This window comes from Salvelinus sp. IW2-2015, linkage group LG22, assembly GCF_002910315.2.
Source record: "Salvelinus sp. IW2-2015 linkage group LG22, ASM291031v2, whole genome shotgun sequence".
Taxonomy (NCBI): domain Eukaryota; kingdom Metazoa; phylum Chordata; class Actinopteri; order Salmoniformes; family Salmonidae; genus Salvelinus; species Salvelinus sp. IW2-2015.
In genome coordinates, this window is record NC_036862.1 from 9,638,068 (window position 1) to 9,647,831 (window position 9,764).

The 9,764-nt window shown below is 43.4% G+C and overlaps 1 protein-coding gene across 2 annotated transcripts in view; it reads left to right on the forward strand.

Annotated features, from left to right (window-relative positions):
- The first annotated feature begins 923 nt into the window (after positions 1–923).
- The window catches only part of LOC111949832 (glucagon receptor), a 27,824-nt gene continuing 18,983 nt past the window's right edge, over positions 924–9,764 (forward strand). For both annotated transcript variants that reach the window (XM_070434007.1, XM_023967170.3), the window contains exon 1: positions 924–1,142. The gene's annotated coding sequence lies outside the window, so the exon portion shown is untranslated. The remainder of the gene's footprint in view (positions 1,143–9,764) is intronic.

The window sequence follows — 9,764 nt, forward strand, 5'->3', positions numbered from 1 at the left end:
CACTTCTTTACCATGAGGGGTGGAGGGCCAACTTCACAATAAATGCAATGCACTAAGGTCTCCCTGTATGTATGTCCCAGAATGAGAGGGTGGAGTGTGAGGAAAGTCGCCCAACTGGTTGACATTGAACCCTGCACTCTTGTCCATTGTAACCCTGATCCAGTTTGTTGCTGGGGTGTTGGGTCTAGTTTGGGCAGTCATGTGGGATTGGAGAGATATAGGTTTTGAAGGATAAACAGTCACAGTACCTTTGTGTGTACATGAGAACAGGAACAAACATCGAAACAATAGGTTGCTTATCAAACAGTGTGATTCTGGCACGCGCATTTTACACAGTTAATATTCACTGAATTATTGTTGGTTTAGTAAGGCAGTAAATAGTCCAGTATTCTTCTCTTTTGACCTCTGAATATCCTTTATCCAGGGTCATTCTCTGATAAACTTTGAATAAAAAAATTACTTCACATAAATCTTTGGTCGTTTCCAAATTGTTTTGCTTTGAAAATGAACACTTTAGACCCATCGCTGTACCTTTAAAGGGGCAATCTGCAGTTACTACATCCACTAATGGTATTATAAGTGAATGATATAGACTAGTTTAGTTCAACTGTTGTAACCCATCAGAAGCCAAACTATAAGCTTGTTTGTTCAATGTTTGTAAACAAAGTATATGTCAACAAACACTGTCTAGCCTCAAAACATGGTTAAAACTATCATTTTGATATCTTTGCATCCATAGCTCGGTCTATGCATTTGAGTGTGTTTAAATTTCTCCAGGCAAATCGCTTAATCTTTTACCGAAACAGTGGCGGGCAATGGGAAAATGCTTTGTTATTGTTTCGACTGCGTCAGCGCCAGACATCATTTTCCAAGAGTTTAGTGTTTCGCCCGTGTTTCCGAGCTCACAGCGCAGTCGACAGACAGTGGGCAGGCCGGATGCTAATTTGGTTCAATTCCCTGCAGAGTGATTTTAAGCTTCACATGTATCGCAGTGCTACGGGTGGAGGCGCCTCTGTCCTACAAACTTTATGGATTCCGCTACAAACCTGTAATTTTGAAATACGCTCTGTATTTGGCGTTTAAAGGCCATTTCATTTGCACACGGGATCTAGACAATTAACTGAAAAATGATTCCCCGAACGGTAAGATTCTGTTTTCATTATTAATCTCAGTGATAGTATTTATTAATGGTCTCTATTGCATTGGCAACTTTGTAGTCTGCATTGATAAAGAAATGCGTGAGATACTTTTTGAGCACGAGTTGTCTAAAAATATTGTTATTTTTAAGTGGTTTAGCTCAGTGTGAGGCACATAAGCCACTTGCTAATAATTGTGCATCATTTGCCCAATTATGTGTAACATGATTACAATTCGGGGAATTCAGGCGTCCAGGCTTATGCAATGCTATTTAACATGATCAGAAAGCAGACTTGCGCCTGGAAGAATTGATATTCGTCCTAATTACAAAATATATTGATCATTATCACAGTGAAAATGTATTATAAATTGTAGGCTATATTATTCTTATTAGTAGTAGTAGTAGTAGGCCTAGTGATATATATATTATTAGAGTAGACTTTATATTGTATATGTTACACTTAATATTTTATATTGCTACGTGTTATTCGTTTTCTTATTAGGGTTTTTCGTTTTCCTTTCCATTAGGCCTATTTATCTGATATGGGATGGTTACATGTTTGTTTCATTTTCAAAATGACAGGTTTTCAAACGCCAMTAGGCTTGTTGTCACATCAAGATTATGATAAGTGGTCGAAAGTTGATACGTTGGAAATAACAAATCATGGTTGTGCCTGCCGGCTGCGGGTAGGCGTCATCTCTGTGCCTTGCGCACAACTAGCGCTCCCTACCCATGACTTTGCTATTGACAGCACTAGTGCAGAARGATTGGAAGGCGCTAGTCTGGTGTCATTTATCATTAAAACGGTCAACCGTTTTAAATGTATTGGTTGGACAAAAAGCTGAAATGTCTTTGGTTTGAGGCCCGAGTGTGGTTTTACCTATTTGCTGTCATACACTGTACAATTATTTGTGTGGCGTGGTAAACAAGCTTTGAATGTGGAGAAGATCTTTGAACCAACAAAGAACGGAAACCTCCGGCGCGTTTTACGGGAAAGCAAATAAAACGTTATTGCTTTTTTGTTGAGGTTTGAGGTGTGTTCAGAGGTTATTGAACACATGACATCGTAACATTTTTTTAAAATAAGAGTTCATTATTTTACATTTATCCAAGTTGTTATAGCAAGTAGCTGCAAGAAGTCATATCTACAGGTGAATTCTTCTTCAAGAGGCAATGATGAATTCCTGACAAAAGACAACTGTGCACTGACTTGCATCATTTTGATTAGATTAGTTGTTATGATCACTATGATTTATGTTTAGAGATGTTATTTCAAAGTAAAGTGTCCAGTACAGTACATTGCTGATAGGCAATCACAGATTTGGCTGAATGATAGTATTGATGGACTGTTACATGTGTTTTCCTTCAACCTCTGCTCTCCACCCTCCTGTTAGCGGTAGGGGGTTTATGCAACACAAACCTTGGCTTCCATTGTCATGCTGTAACATACAGTACTGTTCATTATTATTTAGACCAGTGCTGTTTCCTTAACATCATCCCCAAACACAATCACCTCACTACCAATGCCTCTTACGTGTAAAGCATGCAAGCAAGATGATAGTACTTTTACTTTTTGAACATGTGAGAAGAAAGCACTGGGTAACAGTTCAGCATGGCTCATTGCTTCGTCTTTGGTAGCAGGTGCTGTCAGAAAGTTGTTACATGCAGCGCATATTTTTACGGTACTTGGACATCTTGATGTATTCATATTCACAGAGATCACCACAGGCTACACAGACACACATCAACTGAGCAAATCACATACACATATACTGACTCTCCATACCCGTCTCTCTCAAACACACTCTCTCTGTCTTTCTCTCTCTGAGAGAGAGGATCACGGACGCCATTTGTAGTAACAGTCCTGTTATGTAAAATGAGAGCTCTTTGTCGGGGGTGTCAGTGTTAATTGGGCTGGCACCTAATGGCTCTGTGTGCTCCTCTGTTAGAGGCACAAACAGTTGTGCCGTGTGTCTGTCAATGGCCCACGCACCTGACACCACTCAGAATGACAGGGTTGTGACATCAGGCGCTCCATGAATGTGGTGTCAAGGGGTTCCCGGTTTAGAGCAAAGGAATTTCATACCAGCAGGGGCATCTGGTTGCTGGGGGATATGCCACAGCTCCTATACTTTACAAGGAGTCCATGAGTACATTACTGTAATGCTTTGGTTGGCTTGGTAAACATCAGTGGCTTCGGGGCCTCCCGAGTGCTAGAGGCGTCACTACCGATCCGGATTCGATCATGAGGCGACGCACAACAGGCCCAACGTCGTCTGGGTTAGGGGAGGGTTTGGCCGACTGGGATGTCCTTGTCCCATCGCGCTCTAGCGACTCCTTGTGGCGGCCGGGCGCATGCACGCTGACTTTGGTCGCCAGCTGTAAGATGTTTCCCGATGACACATTGGTGCGGCTGGCTTCTGGGTTAAGCGAGCAGTGTGTCAAGAAGCAGTGCAGCTTGGCGGGGTCGTGTTTCGGAGGATGCGTGGCTCTCGACCTTTGCCTCTCCCGAGTCCATACGGGAGTTGCAGTGATGAGACAAGACTGTAACTACCAATTGGACATCACGTAATTGGAGAGAAAAAGGGGTAAAACATAAATAAAATAAAAGTAAATAAACATCAGTGGCTTGCAACTTCTTTAAAGAGAATCCCCCGGAATAAGTGTAGACGGACACAAAATAGATGTCTTGAGCAAATAAAATAGTGTTATCTGAAGTACAAAGTAAATTGTGTGTATGTGTGTGTGTGGCATTGCCCTATGGCACCTGGATGAAATATATTTTCATTCTTCTACTGCCTTATTGTGTCCTGAGTCCTGACCTATTTGTGAGCCAAAATTCCAATATTTCTTATTTCATTTAATAGAATGTATTAAAAAATGTACACGTAAAATCTAGGGAGTATGGTCAATGCTTGTTCAAGGTTTTCTGCTTTTGAAGATTATAAAATGTATCTGTCCTTGAATATTATCAATGATCTTCCAAACATGTTTTCAATGATTCTGTTTGTGATTTTCCGTAATGAATAGGGTTTATGTACCGACATCAAGACGGGGGAAAAGTCTCAAAGGGAGATTTCCTTTTTATCTTGTTTGCCGTCTTGAAAATACAAGTAAACAACACAAGCATGTTGTGGGTGGTTAGTTGATTACTTTTCCTGATTTAAATTACGCATGCAGTATAACCTTTCATTCAGTCATACCCATGATCTGATCAAGACCTCAGGTACAACAAATCAAATTTGGTCAATGAGGTCAGCATCAATTGGCTGAAGTCTATGGAGTCCCTAAGTTGTACAGACAGTTGATCATGGCAGGATAAAGGCCAGTAACACCAACGTTCAGTCAGATAAGCATACATAAAGCATCTATGACCATCTTATGAGGCAACACCCGGTATAGACATCAACAAAAACAATAAGACAACAGACAACAACAAAAACTGAAAAGCTCGCTTTAAACACCCAATCCTGTTATTCACTATGGAACGTTCACGTCTCGATTTGAAGGGAATACCTTAACTGGAATGCTATTGTTGCAGGTCTTTCTGTTGGCACTTCTACAGTACATGGGAACCCCACGAACAGTTATCCCCTCTTTTCCTTCACCCTCTAACTTAGGTAGACTTCTAAATGGCCTGAGGGTTTTGGTTTGTTTCTAATCCTCCTCTATTGAGGATGTGCCAAGGCATAGCCCTGCTGCAGCCGGGCTGAAGGCAAACGGCGCATAGAGCTTTTCTTATCTGCGTCGTGTAGAGAGGGAATCTGAGGTATTAGTGCAAATATGAGCTCTGAATCTCTTTACCCTATTAAGGACGATATTGGGATGTGAAGGAACACACAAGGCTCCAGTAGTCCAAGCTTGTGTTTAGAAGCTACAGAGTTCTCGTGAATGTACTGTGTCTCTCACTGCCTCTTTTCTTGCCGCACCAATTGTTCATGTTCGATTCTTCTTTGCTATGAGTCTTTGGTCTTGACAGAGTAGGTGAAGTCCTGTTTGTTCTGTTCACAGTAGGTAGGCTATTGCATTTATGGGGAAACATTTCTCGTCATGTTTACTCAGTCCTCCATATTTCACCTTTGAATGTACTGATCTATGGTTTCTACAGCCTAAGTTACTCCCAGGGAATGTCTGCCTAATGATTGATTGACTGTCTTGCCAAGTCATGGCTGCCATGTCATGTGTTTGAGTACTAATTAAAAGGACTAAGGCCCACTTATGAGGAAACATCTGTCTATCATCAAGCCTTCAGGACAGAGAAAAATAAACATGGGAATTGAATGATGCCTTCCTCTTTTATTTGGCATTGTGGTTGCCTCGTGATTTATCAGGGAAAGATCCTAATGTAACCTATCTGTTATGAGATGTCAGACATTGCTATTGTTTGTTTTATCATTATCACATTTCAAGGTAAGACCCAGATGCAGACTGTGTCGAAGTAACAATGTTTATTACAACAACAGGGGCAAAGGTACAGGACGGCAGGCAGGCTCCGGGTCAGGTCAGGCAGAGGCCGGTAATGCAGAGTAATGGGGCAAAGGTGCAGGACTGCAAGCAGGCAGGGTCAGGACAGGCAGAATAGTCAAAGCCGGGAAAAACTAGAAAACAGGAACTTAGACAAGACAGGAGCAAGGGGGAAAATACTGGTAGGTTTTACGAACAAAACGAACTGACTTCTAAGTTGGAGATGACAGAAGACAGGTGGATAGCCTGGCCGCTGATTGTAGGGCAGATGTTTCCAGCACTGGCGACCTGCTTGGGTGTCCCAATAAGCATAACCGCAGTCTTGCTACTGTTCATCTGGAGGAAGTTCTCTTTCATCCATACCAGTGTAGGCTGCTGAGGGGAGGACGGCTCATAATAATGTCTGGAATGGAGAAATGGAATGGCATCAAACACATGGAAACCATGCGTTTGATGTATTTGATACCGTCCCACTAATTCCGCTCCAGTAGTTACCATGAGCCCGTCCTCCCCAATTCTTTGTATACATTCTCTTGGAATGTTATCAGCCCTGGTGAACTTTGTGTTGAGATATGTTTTATGAAAGCAGACAGAGAGGAATCTGTGTATCATAGTCCGGTTCTCTGTAGACCTACAACCTCTGGTGTATTGCCATCGATGCTCCCCCAGTGTGGTTGAAATTGTAATTGAATCACCCTTTCCTCTTCGGCATTGGGTTGTATCATGATTTATCAGGACAATAATATGATGTAACCTCAATCTATTATGTATGCATACACACAATAATGATAAAACACAATATTTGACATCTCATAATTAGGGCCAAGATGATTATTTACCCCTTTTGCGATATCCAATTGGTAATTACAGTCTTGTCCCATCACTGCAACTCCCATAGGGACTCAGGAGAGGCGATGGTCGAGAGCCATGCATCCCCAGAAACACAACCCTGCCAAACCGCACTGCTTCTTGACACACTGCTCGCTTAACCCGGAAGCACCAATGTGTCGGAGGAAACACCGTACACTAGGCGACCGTGTCCATGCGCCTGGCCCGCCACAGGAGTTGCTAGAGCGCAATGGGACAAGGGCATCCCGGCTGGCCAAACCCTCACAACGCTGGGTAAATTCTGTGCCGCCTCATGGGTCTCCCGGTCGCAGCCGGCTGCAARACAGCCTGGGATCGAACCCGGGTCTGTGGTGACACCTCTAGCACTATGATGCAGTGCCTTAGACCGCTGCGCCACTCGGGAGGCCCGAGGCACTGTGCTTTTACCGGTATTTCCAGCATTGTCCACTAGTGTTGTAGCGGTATTAATTAGAGAAAGGTAAAGAAGATTTTGTTCGGGCGCCAGGCAGGTATTAACCCTGCCGAAAGGAAAATAGTAGAACAGCGAGAGTACCACTACCAGACCCACACACATCAACAGAAGAGACTGCCTAGAGTGTAGCCTGTTGACCAGATAGCCAGCGGATAGAAAAAAGAATACACACCCTATAGATCCCACATCACATTACAGTCCTTCCACAATTCTTGGTAACCCCACCAAGCATACCTCATATAACAATAATGGCAGAGCAAATAAACAGCAACTTCATACAATAACGAATGAAACCAGTCATCACACAGAGGATTTGCAAGAGTTTGTATTCTCTTCCAGGGAAGGAGTGCAGAGGGTATGAATGTGTGGTGTTCATATACACACTAGTCCAGCTCCAATGAAACTTCAATGCATTTATGAAAATAGAGTCGGTTGCAGTGTAAAGCACTGCACCATAGCGGGAAGAGAAAGAGAGAAAGGGAACAAGAGAGGTCTTAGCTGTGGTCTTGAGGTTGCAGGTGTACAGTCTGACTGTCCGAATGGAGTGTTGGGTTGTAGTTGAACGCTTCGCAACAATGTTGCTACTAATCCCTTTGATCCATAACCGTCGCGGTCCCACATGAGAACAACCACGTCGTCGAGCGATCACACCGAGGATTGTTCCAAACACTGTACAACCACATACGCTGAAGATAAACAAACAAACTCTGCAGCATAACACACACAACCAAAACTGTCACGCCAATCAATAGCTCCTCCCCAATAGAGCTTAACGAGCTCTTTTATCTCCTCCTTCCTACTGCTCATGCGCTCTTAAAGTGGCAGCGCACTTAAGTGCAGGATTTCGCCACAGTGTTGCTGCAGGTAAGAAATCCTAGGAAACGTTCTGTAACTGACACAATCAGTTAATCAATGTCTGGTTGTGCGTGTGTGTTCGGTGGGGGGATTGCCTAAGCCAGGGGAGGCGTAGCTCTGCGAATCTTAATCGCACGTAACCTATTATTTGTCAGGGAATACTATTTGTAGATCAGTGATTCTACTTCTCAATTTGCTCAAGCTGATCCTCTCCAATGGACTCAGAAGATGTCGCAAAAAAATAGGTCAATTTGGGGCCGTTAAAGTGGAGAGTCAATGAAACCAACCATGGAAGTATATTGGAGCAAATTCCAGGGGTAGTCCCAACCGGAACTCGAACCCAGGTCCAGTAACTATCATGCCAACACCTTAACCGTTACTGAATGTTTCCTAGGATTTCCTACCTGCAGCAACACTAGTGGACAATGCTGGAAATACCAGTAAAAGCACAATGCTTCAAAAGTGCCCCAAAACACCTGCCCAAATTATGAAATGCGAGACATTGTGTTTTATCTTTATTGTGTGGGTGGGTGCGTGCGTGTGCGTATCTGCATGCATGTCTTTGCCCATTTCTGTGTACTTTGCCATACAGTATACCGGTATCTGTGCGCAAACAGTGCCATGTGGAAATGACAGCTCTCTCTCTGAAGTAAAAATCATTCAGTGTTTACTATGTAGATCCCCCCCCAATCCCTCCCTCCCCTTTTCTACACAACAAGATGATTGAAAAAAATGGATGTCACACAGGGAGAGGGGCCAATGGGTCCACAGCTTCTTGTAACCTTCCACTGCTCATCAGAGCTCTGATCTGCCTCAGAGATACTACAGCAGCAGGAATTCAACAACAATTCCTCTCCTCTTCTCTTGCAGGCTATAGTACTGAATCTGAATTTGAAAAGGCATTCATCTGTTTTATCGCTGTAGATTCCATCATCCATGCACCACACATTTCATGTTTGAAATATGCTGGCTACATGTCAAAGTGCTGATGCATAGAGGAGGTTGAATTATTCCCCGCTTCCTGTGTCTACAGCAGTGTAAAGGGAGCAGTGGGTTGTGCTGGCTTGCACCAGCTTGCCGTAGCTAGACGGCCTCTGTCTGTCTGAAACCGATCAGATCAGGTCCCACCCGTCTTTCCCCTAGTTATGCACACAAGCTCAAATCTCCAGTTCTAATCTTTCCCCGTTTGACGCTGCCGTGCTTCCAGACCTTGGTAAGTGTTATTACCTTAGTCACAGACAATGAGTTGGAGGGGCCACAAAGGCCACTGGACTGGCCTGAAATAGCCCTGGTGTTAAGGAGACCCAGTAGCCTAGCTCTGATCCTCTTATACCTCCTGCCCAAACCGTTTCACGTTTGACCATGATGGAGAGGGTCACACGCCATCCACCCTGTTTTAAAAGCATATCTGCCTTTGAGGACAGAAAAACTGTGACAGAACTGGTAAGAGACAGTCCCTCTACTGCAAGTTATACGCAACCAACCCCTGGCTCATGTGCTTCCTATTACTGTCGGTGAAAGATGCCAGCTTCCATGGACACAAGATTAACTGTATTGTAGAAACTTTGGGAAATAGGGGAAAAAAACAACTGAAAAACTGTGGCGCAGTTTAGATAACACAACTGACCACATATCCTTATACCCTGGTCTTCCCTTGTTTTCATCCTCAAAAGACTGTGACTCTACTCTATATCACAGGGCTGGCATTGATACATGAGGTCATTGCCATGTTAAGTAGACCTGAAATACATTAAATAAATAACCGTCTAGATCTGTCCACTATAGACACTATATCAGCCAATTCTCCAGGCTGTCATTGGTGAATATTACTCCACCTGACAGTCCCATTTTACGGCTTTCTTCAACATCTCTTCACCTGCTTATATTTGTGTCTATTTGATTCCAGGCGAAGCGCCATTCTGCCCCAAAGCGATGTTCTTTTTTGAATTTTCCTCTAATGGATCTAGTCATAGACGCCCTGTGTGT